At 36.8% G+C, this 20,935-nt stretch overlaps 1 pseudogene; it reads right to left on the bottom strand.

The window, feature by feature from the left end:
• Positions 1–2,651: 2,651 nt before the first annotated feature.
• Positions 2,652–5,370, bottom strand: LOC149166329 (cinnamoyl-CoA reductase-like SNL6; annotated as a pseudogene).
• Between the last annotated feature and the right edge of the window lie 15,565 nt (positions 5,371–20,935).

Raw genomic sequence — 20,935 nt, forward strand, 5'->3', positions numbered from 1 at the left:
GAAATGTAACTTTCAAAGAAATTTCCATTTCAGCAATAACCAGATTCAATGATTGGTTGCGTTGTTGAATATAATTGGCAAATCTTGAAATATCATCAATGATGTTTATCGTCCTGCTAATATTGTTGTCCATGTCTGACTCCCAAGTATCATCCTGTTAATATTGTTGTCCGTGTCTGACTCCCAAGTTCTCCAAGTCATCTTTTTTTCTTTATTGCTTTGTTCCTGTTATCCTTTGACTTGTCGGTGTAGCTAGAGAATCAATTCACTTGTGTTTTGTATTAGAACCAACAGTTCCATAAATGAGATCTATGGAATTTCCATGGACATTTGCCAAAGATGTTTTTAACATACTTAGCTAACCCTTGTGATGTTAGGTGTTTGGGAGAGAGAGATTATACCAAACTATGACACACTCTATGTTCGTCCTCTCACACATGATGATGTTGCTTTTTGGAGGTGGGTTGTGATATATGGTAATCATTGGTATATTCTACACTGGCTCATAACACTTTAAATTATTGTCTTTTACCATGTTGTACGATGGTTTGTTCATAATTTACCTCTAGATAATGTATCACCTTATGAATCAAGTTGAACTACTAGAAACCAAGGTAGGTGTTTTACATCATTTTCCCTACTCATTTTGCACACCCCATCACTTCATCAACATTTTCATGCATTATCATCACTTCTCCTTCCATGCTTGAGTTATCATATGTATTGTAGCAAGGTTCAAAATAAAAAGGAAAATTATTAGGTATAAGAATGTCTAAATAAAAATCAAAGAGCTAAAAAAAATGCTCGAGGTAGAAGCAACTAAAGTCACATCATGCACATGAGACATGCTGCCTTGCTATAAAACCCAGGTTCTCCCAGCCCCATTCTCAGATTAAAAAGAAGGAAAGAAAGAACTAAGCATATAAAAAGAGAAAAAGAAAAATAATCTCTAGCTCTTGAAACATCATTTCCCTTGTACCACATTCACCATCATCACTTGCACCCTATTTAGAATCCTAAAAAATACATCTTGTCTTAAGGGTTTTCACATGTAATTAAGGTTAACGATGTCCACACGATGGTCAAGTTAGGAAAGAGTTAAAGATTAAATTAGTCATCGAGTATTAAGAGATTTCACTTGATTGTAATGATTCGAATTTATGAAGGGAACGATACATATTTATAACCAAAACACAGAGATATAGTGAAATTAAACTTCTATTAATAAATGGAAAATGTTGAAATTGTATCAATGGTATCTCTATCTTTGAATGGAAATTGATGCAAGTAAAAGGAAGTAAGAGTTATGGCCCTGTTGTGGCCAGCAACAACCCCCCTTTTTATTTAGTTTTAGAAATAAAGCTAAATAAATGGGGACCCTTCTAAAAAATAAAAACTAGTGCTTATCTTTCCCTTAGTTTATTTTCAAGATATATGTGAAAAAATTAATCAATCCTATAAAAAAAATTTAACAAAGTAATATTTTCTTATATAGTTGAGATGTGAAATGTGAATTAGTTACTTTATGTAAATTTAATATTCTTGAAATTTAAAAGTTCAAATTTATGGAGAAATATTTGAAAGTAAAAACTACTTACATAAAGCAAGTAGACTCAATTAGTTTTTAAAAAAGTGAATTTATTTATATATTTAAAAATATATTTTTAATAATAATAAATTATTTAAAATATTGACAAATATAAAATAAAAATTAATAACTTTAAAATTATAAAAAAAAAGGTGAGAATGTTTGTAGAGTTTGTTTTAATCCCAACAAAAATTATTCATAAGATATATAAATAGTTTGTTTTTTATTTAATTAAGAAGCTTTTCTTTCATGTTATAAAATATATTAATGAACCAAAACCCAAATATATTAGAAAAAGAAATGGAAATTTACCTTCCATTAGCTCCAAAAACCGAATCCATTCCATACTTTAAATAATAAAAAATTAAAAATAAAAGTTCGATCTTCCAAGGCAGAGCAGTATTCTATTTTTTATCTTGTAATTGAAGAATTTACCATCCCAATATATAAAGATGCTATCAATTTATAAGAAAATATAGAGACAGACAAAAAAAACAGCCCTTCTGTAACAAAATTGCCACATATAAGCGAACATTACACACTCCATAAAACAGAAAAAGTGTAACTTCCCATTCCATTCATAACACAGCTGATGCTTAAAAAGTGTAACTTCCCATAATGGTAAAACAAACAGGAGGAACTTTCATAATGATAAAACAATTCCAGAGTGTGAGGTATCCACTTTTTATTCACACACAAAACAGCCCATCAACAAAGCTTGCTTTCACTTTTCCTTGCAAGGAATCATGAATTTGATTTTACTTCAGAAATTAACCAAAAAAAAATGCATATGGTAGAGAGCCTTAGTCACATCCTTAAACTTCAATGCTGGTCATTATGGAAATCGACTTAGGGCTATTGCCAACTATCAAATGAAGGCTGGTGCTCGTAGTGAAGGAAATCGACTTATTGCCAACTATCCAACAAACCTTGAAGTGAAAATTACATTACATTATGTACAAAAATGGATATAGTTTGAACATGTAAACTCCCCAAGTTTTCTTGTGCCCCTCATTGATGGCTGCTGTTAAGCTATAACATGGGGAAAAGCTCTCCCCTTCCCTTACAATTCGCTGCTTAGGGTTGCACGGTTTCCATATCCAACCATTAATCCAGTCAGCTTCTTATTACTCAGATGCTCTTGGCAAACCGTCGAGTCTTCAAATCTGTTACCAAATTATGAAAAAAACAAATAAATAATGAATTCATGACTAGCTTTGGATAGTATCTATGTATGATTAATTTCATTATGACATAATAGCTAACATAAAATATCATTAGGTAAGCAACCCAATTTAAATCTTGAAGATACAGAATCTTCAGTGATTTTAATATCTGAAGAATAATTAATTGCTCTGTACCTATCAAGGAATGGTATCAAGTGTTGCAAACTATGTGCTAAATTGACAGCATCCACTGCATTACTGACTATTTGATTAAAACATATATATCTCCCATAGGCAGATGGATCTTCATAAGCACATATATGTGCATCCACTAGAAACCTTATGTCTACACTAGCTAAAGTGCCCTTCTTGTACATTTGTGCAGCCCCTGCAATCACAAAGACTAGCCACTGTAAATAAACTAGCTAATATTTTGCACTTCCATAGATTAGATCCTCTCCAAGGGATTACTATACCATATTTGTACGTTCTAGAGCAGAGTCTATTTGATATGCAGATCTCTCACCCTCACCTTTAAGATATGCAATGGTAGATCCTGAGCTTTTGTATGTGATACCAGGTCCCACAATCAGAGATGAGTTGATTGTCACCATATTCAACCCCCTGTCCATGGCCATCGCCCATGCAGCCTTCTCTGATAGTGTCTTGGCTAATGCGTACCACAACTGTGAACAGGAAATATTGTGTAATTAGAACATAATACCACAGATCACTGCAAGGTTCGGAATACTGTTATTAAACTGTACAGCTTTGAACTCCACAATCTTTGAGAAACACCCAAATTTTATACATATACCCCTTCAAAAAAATGATGAATACCATACCACAATGTATTTAGGTTCTCTCTGTAAAAATATATATACTTAGCACAAAGCCATTTTAGCCCTGATTCAATATGCACCAAAGATTTAGACAAAGGTTACATATCTAGACTTTCTCATTATTTGATGAATTTATAACCTGGGCAACTTCAAAGACAAAAATGAATTGGATATGGATTGTTGCATATAGAGAAGATATATGCACTCTGTTGTCTATGAGGTCATATCACTTCAGCAATATTAAGAGGCAAAAGATCAATTGGATATGGATTATTGCAGGGTTATCTGCAATATGTAGCATGTATTATCATTTGAGCAATTTTAAAAAGCCAAAAGCTAATTGGATATGGATTCATGGACTGAAAGAAGCAAGATGAATATGTAGCATGTATTATCATTTGAGCAATTTCAAAAAGCCAAAATCTAATTGGATATGGATTCATGGACTGAGAGAACGCTGAAGCAAGATGCATTGTATAGCTCAGTAAAATGATGGTGGACAAACTAAAATATGAAAGAGTCAATTGGATTTATTTCTTTAGATTGGAAGGAGAAATTATGCTTTTCCCCACCCAGATACAATTGTTACAAATGTCATGTTTAGCTCATATTAAATATACTACTGTCATGGATTCCATCGCCTTGGAAAACTACTATTGTAGCTGGCCTTGAAAAACTGTAGATGCAAACGTTGAAGTTATTTATTAGATTAACTAATCTGATCAAAGCAGCTTTAGATGCAAACTTCTGAGTTACTTACTAGATTAAGCAACTAATCAGACCAACGCTATCGAACATACCATTCAGTTAGATATCGTTAACAAGTTAAAAGGAAAAAGTGATAAATCAGTCCACTTTACTTAGATTGTATACTAAACTTAACATTTTGTCATTTAAAAATTATATATACAGACCTTCAATTTCCTGCAAAGATTTGCATCACTCCAATGCCTCTCATCAAGGGCATTAACCTTGTAGTCTCCATCTTCTCTCCAAATTGCTGCAGCCACAGAAGAAGTGAACACAACTTTCTCAATGGTCTAGGTCTGAGCACACGCTTCCAGTGCATTGTGGGCTACTTGTACTTCAAGTTCTGCCATCACTTCCTGTATTACACAAGTCCACATCTATCAATATTCAACCCTTCCAATACATATACCAAAATGCCCACATCTTTAATTCAAAGGTTCACTAACTTACATCATAACCTGCAGCACTCTGAGGGTGTTCAAAGCTATAGAACAGACCAGAACAGCCCTTGAGCGCATCAGTAATGCTGTGATAATCCAAGACATCTGCATAGAAGATCTACAATCGATCCCCATGCAATTTTCTGAGAGACTCAACTTCGCCTGCCACCATTTAAAATCATCAATGAAGAATGCCAACATACTATAAGTTCAATCAAAAAGAAATGTGAAAACCTTCATCTCAATTTCAAGGTGACTGGGAATTCAAAATAGTAATGGGATGGCGCAATTTTCCTATATTTATTCTTAGGGATTTGAAAAAAAAGGTAATGCATCAAACTTGGGTTAAAATTTTAAATTCATAAATTCATCTTGACATGAAATTTATCAAGAAACTACAAAATCTTGTTCTCTTTTCAATAAATAAACATACCAGCATCTCTCTGCACAGTGGCGTGCACTGAATAGCCTCGTTGCAGAAGGCCCTGAACAATCCACAAGCCTACATAACTGGACGCATCCATGACACAGACGACCTTGCCATTTCCCTTAGAGGGGTTCAGACCAGAGGTAAACACCAGCATGGCTGCTCTCTCCACAAATCGTTTTTCCGAATGCAGGCCTGCAAGAGAGAGACATAAGTAAAAGAGTATGCGTGGTCGACCATGGCAGGAGCGTTCACTGGATTCATGGGATTGGCTTCTGTGTGAAGTTGAATGGCAGGGAGTAGTCTACCCAGGCGGAGGAATTGGTGAGGGAGCAGCCCGCGGGTTATTTCCGAATTCAAATTCCATGGTGAATTAACTTCCCGGCGGCAAGACACGATGGAAATCGGAATGTCTGTCAGGAACCTGTCAGTCGTCGACATTAATGCGGAGGGTGGCGGAGCTGGGCGGAGGCCGCGGAGGGTGGCGAAGGGCAGAGGAATTACCGGCGGCTGGAGCCGGAGGTTTTTCCGGGCGGCGGCGGAGGCCGAGCAATTCCTCCTCCTGGATAGAGTACTCCCATCTAATTTGTTGAACTTCAACCTTGGGAACTAAGATGGATGCTGACTCTTTTTGCTGTGTCGTTTGTTTCTTCTTTCTAAATGATGATGTGCCCAACCACATACTAGCACTTACAGTAATATATTCATCTAAATTTGTCATACGTTTGCTTAATATTTTGTGCACTGTATGGGCTGCGATAGCTTTTTAATTTTTGTACTCCTTAGACATTCTTGCAAGGGGAATGTGATGGCCTTTTTATTTTTGTACTCTTAGACACTCTTGGTAGTGCCAAATGGTACTTTGAAATATTGTTGTTATAAAATAATAGCTACATTGCACAAGCATCTAGAATGCCGGAACATTGGGAAGGTGGATATGATTGTTTATAACATCAAAGTTTCTTCACATTGCACAAGTATCTAGAATACAAGTATCTAGAATGCAGGACATTGGGAATGTGGATATGAGGGTTTAGAACAGTGAAGTTCCTTCCAAATTTACAAGAAACGTCAGGTTGGGAGTGGCAATACTATAAATTAAATAATTATGAAAAAATATTCTAAATCACAATACATCTTATAGTGAGTAGTGCATTGATATATATCATATTTCAATTTATAAAATGTTTGAAGGTATTACTTACCAATGTTCAGATTACATTCATACAATGTTTGAAGGTATTACTTACCAATGTTCAGATTACATTCATACTCTGTTTGAAGGTATTACTTACCAATGTTCAGATTACATTCATACGTTGTTTGAAGGTATTACTTACCAATGTTCAGATACATTCATGATAGATGAATATAATCCACGTATATTTGGTTAAATTCAAAACTGACTGAAATATAATGCCAATATTGGAATGTTATGCTTCTTATAAATGCGTATATTCTACTATTTATTTCAATCAAAATGTGGGCTATTTCTGAACTATTTTGTCTCCTAGGAATGCTTCAGATTTTAGTATTTAAATTTTATTTCAATCAAATGCCTCCTATCTGTTGGAAATGCAATATGGTATATACTATAGTATATCAGACTTTACTATGTTAGTATACTCAACTATTCAACAAGTTACAAGTAACAAAACTCAGCTACTGTTTTCTATAACTAAAGCCTGGAAAGTAAACTTCACATGTTAGTATACCCAACTATTCAACAGTTAACAAGTAACAAAACTCAGCTACTGTTTTCTATATCTAAAGCCTGGAAAGTAAACTTCACACGTCATGTCATAAGCTATAATATTTTGGCTTTAGCAGACCATATAGGGAATTAGTAAAACCACAACAGAATTTAAGAAACCATGCAGTGTAACTTACAACACTACAGTGAATCACATTACAAATTTTAGTGGGCAAGCATACCTGGGAAATGCTAGTTTCAAAAAGTAACAAATATGTTGAGATGACCAAATGGTGGCAAAATGCCTCACACAGTTTCTCATGATGTACTACCAAAATGCTCTTCAATGCATCTCTCTTATCTATGACTCTTCAATGTGCCTCATCCCTCAATCAATTGTGACTACTAAATACACCTTGGTCCTCCTCACACTAGATTCACAATGTTGCTTTACTTACACAATGACTCATAATACAACATGATGTGAAATGCCAAATAATACCTAATAAATGTGTATTCTCCATGATGAAGTAGATAATTTATAGATAAAAACTAACACTTTAAAACTATTTTATAGTTTTTTGGAAGCATCATGAAATTAACATTGAAACAGTGAGAAAACATCATCAAGAATGCAAAAATTTAGGGCCCGCGAACTTGAAAGCTTGTAGGTGATTCTGTCAAATTGAGAAAGCTTGTATTGGAAACTCGATTTAAAATTTTACCAAATTCCATTCCTGGGCCTCGAAGCTCGCAAGTTCTCTATTCTTCATGATGGAGTAGCAATAATCTCTGTTTTTCATGATGGAGTAGCTATTTTATAGATAGAAATTAAAAATTATAAAATTGTTTTGTAATTTTTTTTGGAAGCATCATGAAATTGACATTGAAACAGTGAGAAAACATTATCATGAATGTAAAAATTTAGGGACATGAACTTGAAATCTTGTGGGTGATTCCCATCAGTTTGAATTGGAAACTCCATTTAAAAATGTTACCAAATTCCATTCCTGGGTCTTGAAGCTCCCAAGTTCTGTGCTGTAGTTTTTAAGGACATTTAATATCCTCATGGATTATATTACTATTCCCGAAAGAAGGAATCTTCCATAATAATCCTCTATGCGTGTACGCATTCGTTTGAAACTTTGATGTTTAATCATGTTTCCCTTGTAAAATGTTACCAAATACCAAATTCCATTCCTGGGTCTTCAAGCTCCCAAGTTCTGTGCTTTAGTTCTTAAGGACATTTAATATCCTCATGGCTTATATTACGCTTCCCTGAAGAAGGAATCTTCCATAATAATCCTCTATGCGTGTACGCATTCATTTTTTCTGGATGGCAAATTTCGAAATTTGACTGTGGGAGTGTTCAAATTGTTTTTGGATGGCGTAAATGGATTTAGCATCCGTCATGAATGCCTGGGTACCCAAAACACTGAAGCTTGACCGCTGTAATTGACATTTTCAAAAAAATTAGCTGGATTTTTTCAAAATCATGCTGTAATTTCTATCATTTTCTGTGCAAAATTAAGGCACTCAAAATTCTAAAACGTGACAACTATAATCCACATTTTCAAAAAATTTAGCTAAATTTTTTCAAAATCATGCTGGAATTTTTATTATTATCATGATAGCTCCAACAATTTTTCATTCATTTTCAAATATGGAACGATGACCATGATGTTGTTCACAATGTCGTATCACATAACTAATCATTTCAAGTATAACTCATTATCATCCACCCTAGCTTTCAACAATGTCCATTCACATGTTGCTATTTTTCCACACACTACTATTATTTACAAAATATCCATATTCAAAATACACATAACTAATACTTTCAACTCTAACTCATTATCATCCACCCTTTCTTTCAACAATCTCCATTCACATGTCGCTATTCTTCCACAAACTATTATTATTTACAAAATATCCATTTTCATAATACACATAACTAACTATTGCAATTGTAACTCATTATCATCCACCCTTGCCTTCAACAATGTCCATTCACATGTCCCTATTCTTCCCCACTCTATGCTCTTCTTCCCCACACTATACATGTCCCTATTCTTCCCCACTCTATGCTATTCTTCCCCACTCTGTGCCTTACGACGTTTCCTTTGCAACATAAGGTGCAAATGCTAGTTTACATGATTTTACAATTGATAGTACATTGTCCCTGAACTCTAATCTCAACTGGGTCTTTCTCTAATCTGTCGTGCATGAGTTAATTATGTGTGAATATTAAGTTTACTGGTTAAGCAGTGTTGGTTACACCCCACTACTGGATCTCCCACTAATTCCTCCATTAGTTGGAACTACTTTAACTGAATTTAACTCAATTAAACTGAATTAAATAATTACAACTCAATCATAAATCAACCTGGGCCCCTAAAATTTAGTGATAACTCTACATGACTCTAGATAGGCTCCCAACTCAAATTTACTAAGCCAACTAAGTCAACTTAACTTAGTTAACTGTTACAAGTTTCTATTACAATTAGAATTAGAATTACAATTTAATTCCTAATTTAATTCAAGGACAAATTAAATTAGGATTTTTCTTGTTGCATTTTTTTCAACAGAATAGTATTTTCTAAATTTCATTGGTAACCCTCAGTACACTAGGGATTTCACATTAGCATACCATTAGGTTATGGTTTTACAGAGAACCTATTAGGGTTCCACAAACATAATGATTTTAATGAGGGTAGATTCAATCTAATGATTAATCTCCCAAATAAGAATATCTATGATTCAAAGGTCCTAGACATAACACTTGTTAGTAATGTAAAACAGATTCATTTAGAATGAATGAATGTACCTTTATCTTGAAGAAAAACAACTTATGATTTAAAACATACCTGTTGTCTAGGTAAATCCTCTCTACGGATACAGGCGATCCCTCTACCCCAATGAGTGGGTCTAGCAATCGAAGTGACAATCTACTAAACACTTTCCTAAGTTGCAATTGAAAAGAGAAACAAAGAAGATGGCCTACCTCGTTTTGATGGTATCTCGATCTCCTTTGTTGAATACCTTGAATCACTTGTGTCACGGGCTCGTTCCTGCTGCTCTCATTGTTTATGCACTTGCACAAGGGATCAAGACACAACAAGGCATGCAAGTACAAATAACATATTCCAAAGCAACCTACTTAAAAAATCAAGGAATGTTAAGCTAAATGATACATGAACATACACATTTAGGGAAAATGAACCAGAAGTTGTATATTAATAGAAAATAAGGGGAAGCATACAACCAAGACTTGATGTTGATAGGCTCTCCTTTAATGAATATCCAAGTCCAAGCTAGGCTCTCCAAGCACTCCTTCTCCAAGCCAAATGAGTAGCATATAGGCACAATCTTAGCGTAAGGGTGCAAATAGGCATACACCAACCATTTGTGAATGGGAAAAGATGAATATATAGGTTGGGAAAGGGATTTAGGACCTATCCAAAGAAAGGATTAGGTGTTCATCTCAAGGAGGTAGCTCATAGGGATAAGACCAAGAGGCCAAGTTGGGAGAATTCAACCTCATCTATTTCAAACAACCTCCAGCTCGCCGCTCTGGATGCTTCTAGATCACGAAGCTTCTCATCCTCTTAAGGAAAGTTGCCTTTTTTGGATCATCGCGGGCATACAAGGGAACAGAGTGATACCATCATGGGTCAAGTTCAGTGCAACAAGTGATCATCATTGTTTTGAGTCTCATAAGCACGTTGATGTTGAAATTAGGGTTTTAGAGCTATTTGTTCCAGGGAAATCTCAAGGCATTTTCCAATCAATGACTTAGGAAGGATCTGATATTAATATATGAATGAGTACACTGCATAATGGTCATGTTCTCAAGGCATTTTCCAATCAATGACTTAGGAAGGATCTGAGATGCATATATGAATGAGTACACTGCATAATGGTCATGTTTCGGGCACTTTGAGGTATGTCACAGGGAAGTGTAGGAGGTGTGACAAAATACTATGTAACAAATACTCCCTAAATCATGAAGGCAAAATGAGGAGTAATGGCTGATATGCTTTATGATATTTTTCAAGGACAAGGACAATCACCATCGGGAGACCTACAAATCAAGGATGTATATACATATACATATCTGATATCATGAATCCACAGTATGGTCGCAACCATCTGGATGATAAGGACTATATAGAAAGATATATGGTATGGGCACAACCATCCAAATGAGAAGGATCATCAGTGAATCTAAGATCCGAGGTATGTTCACATCCATCCAATATAGAAGGATCACCATAAATGTAAAGTCCCACAATATGGTCACAGCCATCCGTGTAGAAAAAACATGTGTACAATCATGAATAACATATAACTCCACGTAGCCTGAGCCATATCAGACAAGACTCAGGGTCTTGTGCTCCATCCCAACACAATCAAAGTACGATTCCTAACATGTGAATGAATGTGTCAAAGCCGAACATGCTATAAAACCACCTTATTATCGGCCAATGATGTGGACCGTTAACAGGTACGAGAGAAACCACCAATAATGACAATGGCTCTCAAGGTACGACAATACAATCCATGAATGTGATAATGAAACTGAAATCGAACACTCATGGAATCATCCAATCAAAGGCCAATGATGAATACCTATCATCATATGCAAAGAAATTTCCATTAGGGTATACAAGCTCTAAGGTACTAAAAGGGAGTTTCTAAGTCATCTTCCTACATGATGAGCTGAAGTCGATAGGAAGTGACCCATCGAAGGAGGGAAATGATGAGTCCCCCATCATCGACATGAAACAAGGAATAAAGTGGAATGAAATGAATAAGATCCAAGACTGTAACAATGGGTCAGACAATGTATAGGTAAATAACTGCAAATAGGACTTCTCTTGAACATTGGCGACATGACTCCGGAGTGTGGCAGCATTTGACTCAACATAGGACTAAAGGTCATGATGAAAAAATGGAATAGTCAAATGAGAGGCAAAAAAGGATCACCCAAACCCAGGAGGACAAGTGATTGAGTGAGGATATCCCAAATCCGACACAAAATCATAAGAGTGTCATGTTCAAGAGCGACATGCTACCTATACAAATGATGTGTCATATTCATTTTTCCCTCACTATTTCTAGCAAGTACCCCAATTATTTTTATCACAAGCTTGAAGGGGATAGCATATGCTTGTCATGTAAGTTCATTCTTCGAATGAATCCATCCTAGTAAGTTTTACAAGTCCTAGGAAGGAGAAACTCGGTCTCATCATGGTGATGAGTCTTTCATCGTAAAATTTTAACGAGTCTGACGTAAGAATAACTTGATGTCTTTTTGACATTTAGAGATTTTGAAAAAGAGACAAAAAAGAAAACTCCATCATGTCCCTTTTCGTAATTTGTCTCTCGAACCCAAAAAGGTAGAAAACAATATCTGAGAGAACCTCTTAACCATGTCGACCAAGGTGTACCTTTTTCGTAAATAGTCAATCTCAGCGTGAAAAAGAGGTAAATGTATACTGAGGTGACGTCGATTCATTTGATTTAACGAGTTCAAAATGACAAGTACTCGGCGATCTTTTCAATTTTTGAGAGTTAGAAAAGGGCCTAAAAATGACTCCAGGGGGGTTCCTTTTTCGATTATTTTTAACGAGTCCGAAAAAGAGATAAAACAACAACTCATGAGAGTCAGTCAAAAATAATCAATGTCCACCGAAAGCACCTGTAACTGCACAAATAAATGCACCCATCATTAATATCGAGATATAATAATAAAATATTATTAAATATTGACAAAAATGACTTCAAAACTTATAAATAACCAAAAGTAACATTATTTTTACCATCTTATCTTAGTAAGTTTTGAAAGTGCATTTGTGCCCTAATTTGCTCGATTTTCAAGTGACCATTACGGGAGATCCAGGGTGCCATTTTGCGAACCGTTTGCAACAAGTAAGAGGCCAGTCCTTTCTCTTGCATTTCTTCACATTTTCATGTATTTTTAATGAAATTTTATGTGTTAAAATGGAGGATTTTAAAATGTTTGTGCACCGGCGATCATCGCGGGTTTGCTCATCGGACCCACGATAATCACTCTTGAGCTCAAATACACTTGTGATAACATCACTGTATTTATAAAAATAGGTGCGATGGCATCGAGGCGGAATTTTTTGAAGAAAAAAACCCTTTTTAAAGAAAAATATCTTGATTTCAATCCATGAAAAATATTCTAATTGGTGTTAAATGATGTTTTGTAGATCATGGTTCTGGAATGGAAAGAAAGAGGCCATGAGGCTGAAGATCATGAAGCAGCTCAGAATCCAAAATGCAGTAATGCCTTTAGAGATTGTGGGTTGCTAAAGTTCTTTAGGACCATAGGACTGAGGGCTTAGTTGGAATTGCTGCTTTATTTTATCAGTATTTGGGATGTGGATCGAGAGATCTTTATCATCAAAGGCTAGGAACTAAAAATAGAAGAATCAGACATCTATTTTATCACGAGATTGTCCTGAAGAGGAGAAAGAGTCCAGCTCTTTGGATCTCGCCCAAGTGGTGAGAGTACTAGTGCTCTGATTAGGAGGCATTGCCTAGGTGCAGAGATGACAAGGGGTGGGAAGGTGAAGATCGCCACAATCACCAACAACCTTCCTCTACAAACCATCCTATTCACCATAGCTCACATATCTGGGGCGCAAGCCCTGCATGAGAGTTCAAAATCCCAATTCCAGTATGGAGTAGAGTGTCTAACCCCCACCATATTCAACTAGTGTGGAGGCCTCCCAGAGAATATGAAAAGATAGCTGACCAAAGGGAAGCAAGGAAACCTAAGACAATTCGAGTTTGGCTCGATACTGATGACTTTCTTCCTAGAGAGGGTGCCCCTATTCTGGTATCAGTGGGCAGCGATAGCAGATCCTGCCCCCCAAGGCTCGAGGTTGGTAAGGTGGAGTCAACTCATGCTTTGAGGAGGGATGGGTCAGCATATGCACTACCCTCCACAGTTCTTTAGTTGGTTGTAGTGCCAAGTACTCGTGGTGGACGATTATGCATACATTGGCATAGATTTTTGGTGGGATCCAGATCTACCTCTGCCACTGGGAGAACAGCGGACTGATGTAGGTAAAGACTTGTTTTTTGGATTATTTTCAAGTCTTATGACTTTTTTGTAAAAGTGTAAACTGGAACTCAACTTATGATAAATGTACAGATGTAGGACCCGAAAGACTGCTTGGCATGTCACCAATAGCACGACGAGTTTCTCATCTAATAGTGGGTGCTAACTATGAGGAAGAGGCAGACCCCTTAACTGATATGTAGTGCAACCTAGAATTGATTACTCGGAGAGTTATGTAGTATGCTACTATAGACGAGGTGCCATTGCGCTGGCAGAGACACACGGGGGGGTATCTGCAAGACTTCGTTGGCTATTAGGCTGAGTGATCAGAGCAGTCTCGTGCTACCATGAGCACCATGCAGGCTGATAGCCTTTCTAGCTATTTTACACATTTTGTAGGCTTTGAAAGCCAAGTGTCCCAGAACACTTTATTTTTTTAGATTTTGATGTAAAAACTTTGACAGACTCAAGATATATATATATATATATATATATATATATATATATATATATATATATATATATATATATATATATATATATATATATATATATACATGTTTTATTTCCTACTTATGTGTCCAGAATATGATCAGTTTTATAAATGACGCAAATGTCGATCAAGAACATAATTGGCTAATGCATCTATTAATGTATTCAAATTGCGTGGAATGTGTTGATATGTGATAAAATCAAAATTTCTTTCTAGTAATCAAACACATAGATACATATGCAATATTTGTGGATTTCTCACTGAATAATGATTGTTTAACTGTAACACAATGAGCTGTGAATCTAACTTGACAACTAAATCTCTAATGCCAAGAGCAACTGCTTCTGACAATAGTTCAATGACTGCACTGTATTCAACAATATTGTTAGTTGTCCAATCGAGGCATATACCTTGTAAGTCAATCAACTCACCATCAAAGGCAAAGAGTGCCCAAGCTGCAGAGGACAAATTCTGTGTGCTACAACAAGAACCATTAGAAAAACTGATAATGACTCGACGACATCTCCAAACCAAGTGGAACACAAGGTAAGCTGAAAAATGCATGTCTGCAAAGCAAACAAACACACCAAAAATAAAAATCACACACTAATGAATTCACACACTAATCTACAAAAATACATTACATGAATTACACATGTAAAAAAGTTCAGATGGAATCCATTTTCAAACTCAGGTAATCAATCAACAGAGAATAAAACTGAAGTTTCACCTTTGACATGACGTGTAAGCATTGACTCAACCAAATAATGGAGTAAAACTCATAAAGGGCTATGCCCCCATGCCCCCCGGGTGAGTTAGGGTTATGAGTCATAAGATGAAAACCCCGTTGCGATAGCAGGCAAATGGTAGAGACTCGATGAAAAAAATATCATGAGGGGAGGCAGGAGAAACTTAATCTCATGACGAGGAAATCATGCCCCCAATTGAAAGATCTTGATGATTTCAGGTTGGACTGAAATGTCAATGGGCAAAGTTGTAGTAATGTTTCCCATATTACCCCCCGATAGGACTTCATGCACCAAGATAGGTGTTTGAAGTGGATGCATTGGGAAATGAGAAACAAATGCTTCAAGACACAAATGCATCTAATCAAGGCTGGGAAGAAATGAAGAACAATGATGGAGATTGTTCAAAGGAGTTTCATCTAGAGACATAACCTCAATGATACTCTCGTCAATGGGGAATGTCTCGTTCAAATGATCTAGAGAATCCCAAGAACCAAGCCAAGGAGATGGAACATAAGTGTCCAGGTTCATACTAAAAAAAGTATGACTTTCTGAAGTGGCCATCGAAGCCAAGACGATTTCTTGATAATTTTGTTCCAATGGACTTAAAGGCATAGAAACACCAAATGAATCAATTTGACCTGGAGTAGGAATAATCCAAGGATCAGTCGAAACCAAGATCATATTGATTTAAGTAACATTTGGAGGTGGAAGAGTAAAATTTCCCATTAAAGTAGAGTCTTTAAAAATACCTACCCCCACACTCGCATAAGGAACTTTGGTATTTCCCACATAAGGGACATTGTCGTTTGATGAACCAGAAGATAAAAAAGACAGTTGGTCAATGGTGACAATTTTTCCTTTGTGAGGAAAACGAACCACCCATAACAAAGAAGAAACCACACAAAACATAGCGTGGGTCCAACTTCACTCAAGAAGATGGTTGCAGTTGAGATTCACATCTACAACTTCCACTTCTAGCTCAACGATCTTTCCTTCCAACATAATCAGCAAGTTTGTGAGAATACCATATGGACAAGAGCCTCTGCCATCAAAGGCCTCCAAAGTGTTTGGGGACTAGTTAAGAGAAGGAGATCCAATGGCCTTCCAACACGAAACATACATAATACAGGTGAGAACACCTTCATCAATAACAATCTGATGGATCATCTTTCCTTTGATGAGGACCTATATCAGAAAAGCAATTTGATGAGGAAGACAGGGAATGTGGTTTTCAAGATCAAAAGTAATTAAACTCCAATTGGAAAGATCAATAGCGCCAATAGTAGACAACAATGATTTCCACTGCATTGGATAGGTTTGGAGAAACTCCAAGGCAAACATCACCAAATGTGCTTGAGCTAAATACTCAACAATATTGTAGTGTTGTGCAGCTCTAGCATTCAAATTATAAGATGATTTTCGAAGTACACCTTTGGGAGGTGGTCGGATTACGAACTCATTGCTAGGGTGCTCAATATGGAGTGGACTAGAACTAGACAGAGTAGAGGTAGAAGGTGTGTCGATAACTTCTTTCTCCATCGTCTGCATATGCGGGTTTGATAGTCCTTTATTTGAGTAGAAATTGAAATAGGTGATGAACATTGCATCATGAAAACTTGGGAACCAAAAGAGGCAGAGGATTTCAATTGGTCTACCAACTATGTCTGCTGAGATGGAAAAGGTTCTTTCAAAATAGCCAATGTCCCTTTCAATAAGCGGTTAACTTCAGAACGTCGGGGACAATCCTTGGTGTAATGATCTTCCTCACAAATGAGGCAAGGATATTTCAGCTTTATCTTAGAATCATCATTATCAGATGATTTGGGTGGATCCTGTTTCAAAGCATTGAATTTAGCTTTACCTTTACCCTTTTTCTTACCTTTAGAGACCTTATTTGCTACGGTATACTGAAAAGATTGTACCTAAGAGGTTTTACCAAGATCCGATGAATTTTTCGAAGGATTATTGGAACCAGTGCTTGAAACAGATTTCTGCTTTGAGGAATCCTTCGTGGAAGTCTGAGACACTGAACCAATTACACCATCAACAAATGGTATATCGGGAGACTTTGATGATGTCAGATCCGAAGATGGTATCAGAGCATCAAGAAACATATCATATAATGTGCCATATTGCGAATAGACTAAGTCTAGATACTGAGCATGGGAAATAACTTTCTCTTCAGTAACACATCTGCCCATAGCTATATCCTTAGCAATCTTATTAATGAATGATTTTGTGAACCATTTAGTCAACAACTCAACAAACTCAAACTTGATGAGGTGACGTTGACGTCTCCATTCATGGATATGATCAAAAATGTGGGTTGTGGTATCTTGCTTAAGGGATGTGAGAAAATGATTTCTAGCTTCATACCAAACCAACAATTGGAAGTGGGTGAGGAAGGCCATATCTAGAGAGTTAAAGTCAACATAGGTAGCTCGAGGCAACTCGATATACCATTTTGCGACAGCACCTGTTAAGGTTCTCTGAAAGAGACGAAGATAGATAGAATCGTCAACATATGAATTTGAAGAGTGCCATAAGTGATATGTCATCACATGGGCTTGTGGGTCCTCTTTATACTTTCCCTCGAATTTGGGGCAATTGCTTGGAATTTTAGTCGAAATCAGAGGCTAGTAAGGCGAATGAAAGATAAGATCATTTGTGAGTCATGAGACATCAAGCAGCTCCAACATAGCCAAGAAAGGCAATTGTGTGTTGAATGACATGTAGGGCCTTTGAGGAGACCCAAACTACAGGTTCCAACCTTGCTAGTAAGGATTTTTCCCCCACAGTGGAGGATTTTGTCCATACGAGACTTGATTTTTCCCCCACTGAGGGTTACCTTGACCATAAGGTGGATTTTTTCTAGGGTAGGTTTGATATTGACCTACCATAGGCCGTTTATAAATATTATATGCGGCATATGGATTGTAAGGTTGTTGAGCCTGTTGACCCTGAACATGAAGAGATTGACCTTGCTGTTGCAGGGGTTGACCTTGGGCTTGTAAGCGCTGACCCCATTGATATGCATATGAAGCTTGCTATTGCGAAGGTTGACCTTGCTACTACAAAGGCTGACTTTGTTGTTGTAAATGTTGACCTTGATGCTGCAAAGGTTGACCTTGTTGCTACAAAGGTTGAGTAGACTACTGAACAAACTGAGTTTGTTGCTACAAAGGTTGCTGAGACTGCGGCAAAGGTTGCCCCTACTATTGTAACAATTCCCCTTGCTACTGCAATGTTTTTACTTGTTGCTGCAAAGGTTTCCCTTGCTGTTGTAAAGGTTTCCCTTGTTGCTGCAAAGGTTTCCCTTGCTGTTGCAAGGGTTGTTGGATAGTTCCTTGGGATATATCCTATGGGTATTGGTAATTTCCAAATTGAATCTGACCATGTCCACCAGGAATAGCGGATTGACCAGGCTAGACATAAGCTCCTCCTTGAGGAATGTAAGACGAATTGACCAAGGCTTACGAACCATATGGGACATAAGCCTGTTGGAGTGGAAATTGAGTCATATAAGGTTGTTGATACTGGATCTTACCTGACCCGGATGGACCAACAAGGTTAGGAATACCACCATAATAAGGTTGATTAACTCCCACCATGTGATTTTGTAATCCACTCATATTGGTTTCTCTTGACACAAGAGTAATATTCGGATTTTGTCCCCCAAGCGGTGGCACATTCTATCCACTTGACGGAGGGGTAGAAGAACTAATCGAAACCTGACCTGAAACAGTCAGTTGTACCAGAAGAGTCGGTTGAAACGACGATACAGGTTGCGATGGAATCATAGGTTGAACAGGAACTAACGTGACAGTAGTTTGTACAGAAGTTTGAGAGGTCGTGTTTGGAATGAACAGACCAGATGTAGGCATAGCATTTGAAGACCAAATGGGATTTTGATACAATGACGAAGCACTAGGAGTACCCAAAACTAACTGAGCTAAGGTTGTATAACCAGGTGGAAACATGGGTCCACTAGTTTCAGGAAGGGTGAGAGATGGGACTCTTCTTGTAAAAGGAAAGCCTTCTGGAGGAAATTCATACCCTTGTTCATCATCAACATGAGGAGTATGGGTAGTAGAAACTTCCGAATGACCCAGAGAAGAGGTTGGTATTTCACCCTCTGACTCCATATACGGAAACAACTAGTGACGAGGAACCTGAGATGTGCGAGGAGATAACTCCAAAGGAATATTAGGCCGATCGTAAGGACTGTAAGGATGCCGAGGAGATATCACAAGAGAATCAAATAACGGATTTGATGGATGAATAACAAGCCTCTGTGGACCCTCAGGGATCTAAATAGGATTGTCTAGGGTCTCAGTATCAAATTCTTGAGGTTACTAGGAATCTAATGGAGGTGGACGAGACGACAAGGGTTGGATACTTGGAATAATCCTAAGTTCCAAACCTTGATCTTCAAGTGACTGAGGAAGCTCCGGATGAACTCCTTGGGAGGACCCTTCAGTACCAGACAATTAAGGGGAACTGTGAGATGAACTCAATGGTTCAACCATGATGACATCCTCTCAAGAGCAGAAAAGGAAAGGAGATTCATTGAGGGCTTATTAACAATCTTGAAACTAATATGGAATTGCTCAATATTGGTCCAAGAAGCAACTGCTTTGGTTCGACATGTTTATCATGGGTAGTTATTTTTAGAAACAAAAACTTTTCCTTTTCATCTTTTAAGAGTCGATAAAAGGACGAAAAGGTGACTCTAGTCACTTTCAATGGTTTAGTGAGCTTGAAAGGACAAGTGCTCGACGATATTTTCAAATTTAAAGAGTCAGGAAAGATCTAAATGACCACTCAAGTAACTCTAGGCAAAAGGAGTAGCAAGTAATCATGAACTGCAATATACACCTCAAAAAATAAATTTACCAAGGACTTGAGGTACGTGTAGGAAATCTCCCTGAATGTTGTGTTCAGTGTATCATGTTTACAGGGCGACAGACTCGGCTTCCTATGGATAAAGGTTTACAACCTATAAGGGTCTCCCTTCATATACTCGACAGTACGGGGATCACTAGTCCATGCTAGCATTGTCTAATGCAAAAGCAAATGACAGCTGCTAAGTTTTATAGACATCGAAACACGTCTCTAGCCTAGACCACTAAGTATGAACATTAATGTTTCAAATGATCCTTATATTAATTGATAGATTTTAAAGTTGATCTTGAAATTATGTTTTGATTTCAAGGCTTTAACGATGTCACATGTTCCTAAAATGCAACTAAATGATGAAATTGAATCCTTTCATTTGATGAAAGCTACCTATGTAGGGAAGAGAAACACTCAAATCATGCATCAACCAAGCAAAAATGCATCAATGATAATTTTCAAATGCTAAACGCAAAGCATGAAATCTAATCTTTCATATCATAAGCAAATGCAATGCCAAACAAAATCTTAAAGTGAACTACCTTAAGATATAATGATGATTTCTTTTTCTTTTTAATGCAATCAATGTAATCTAATGTAAAAAGCAAAAGAGAATGCAAACAACTTCAATAATCATGAAAATCTCTTTCACATTAATGATTTTGAATGCAACAAATTCTTTGAAAACTACTTAAAAGATAAACACTTTCGCTTTTGTTTTTCGAAACACAAAATTCAAAGCAAATTTTTCCTTTTAGTTCAATCGAAACAAACAATTTAGTAATCTATTGCTTG

Source organism: Pinus tabuliformis, chromosome 5_1, assembly GCF_031772625.1.
Source record: "Pinus tabuliformis cultivar Carrire ecotype Pingquan chromosome 5_1, CPIR1, whole genome shotgun sequence".
Lineage (NCBI taxonomy): Eukaryota > Viridiplantae > Streptophyta > Pinopsida > Pinales > Pinaceae > Pinus > Pinus tabuliformis.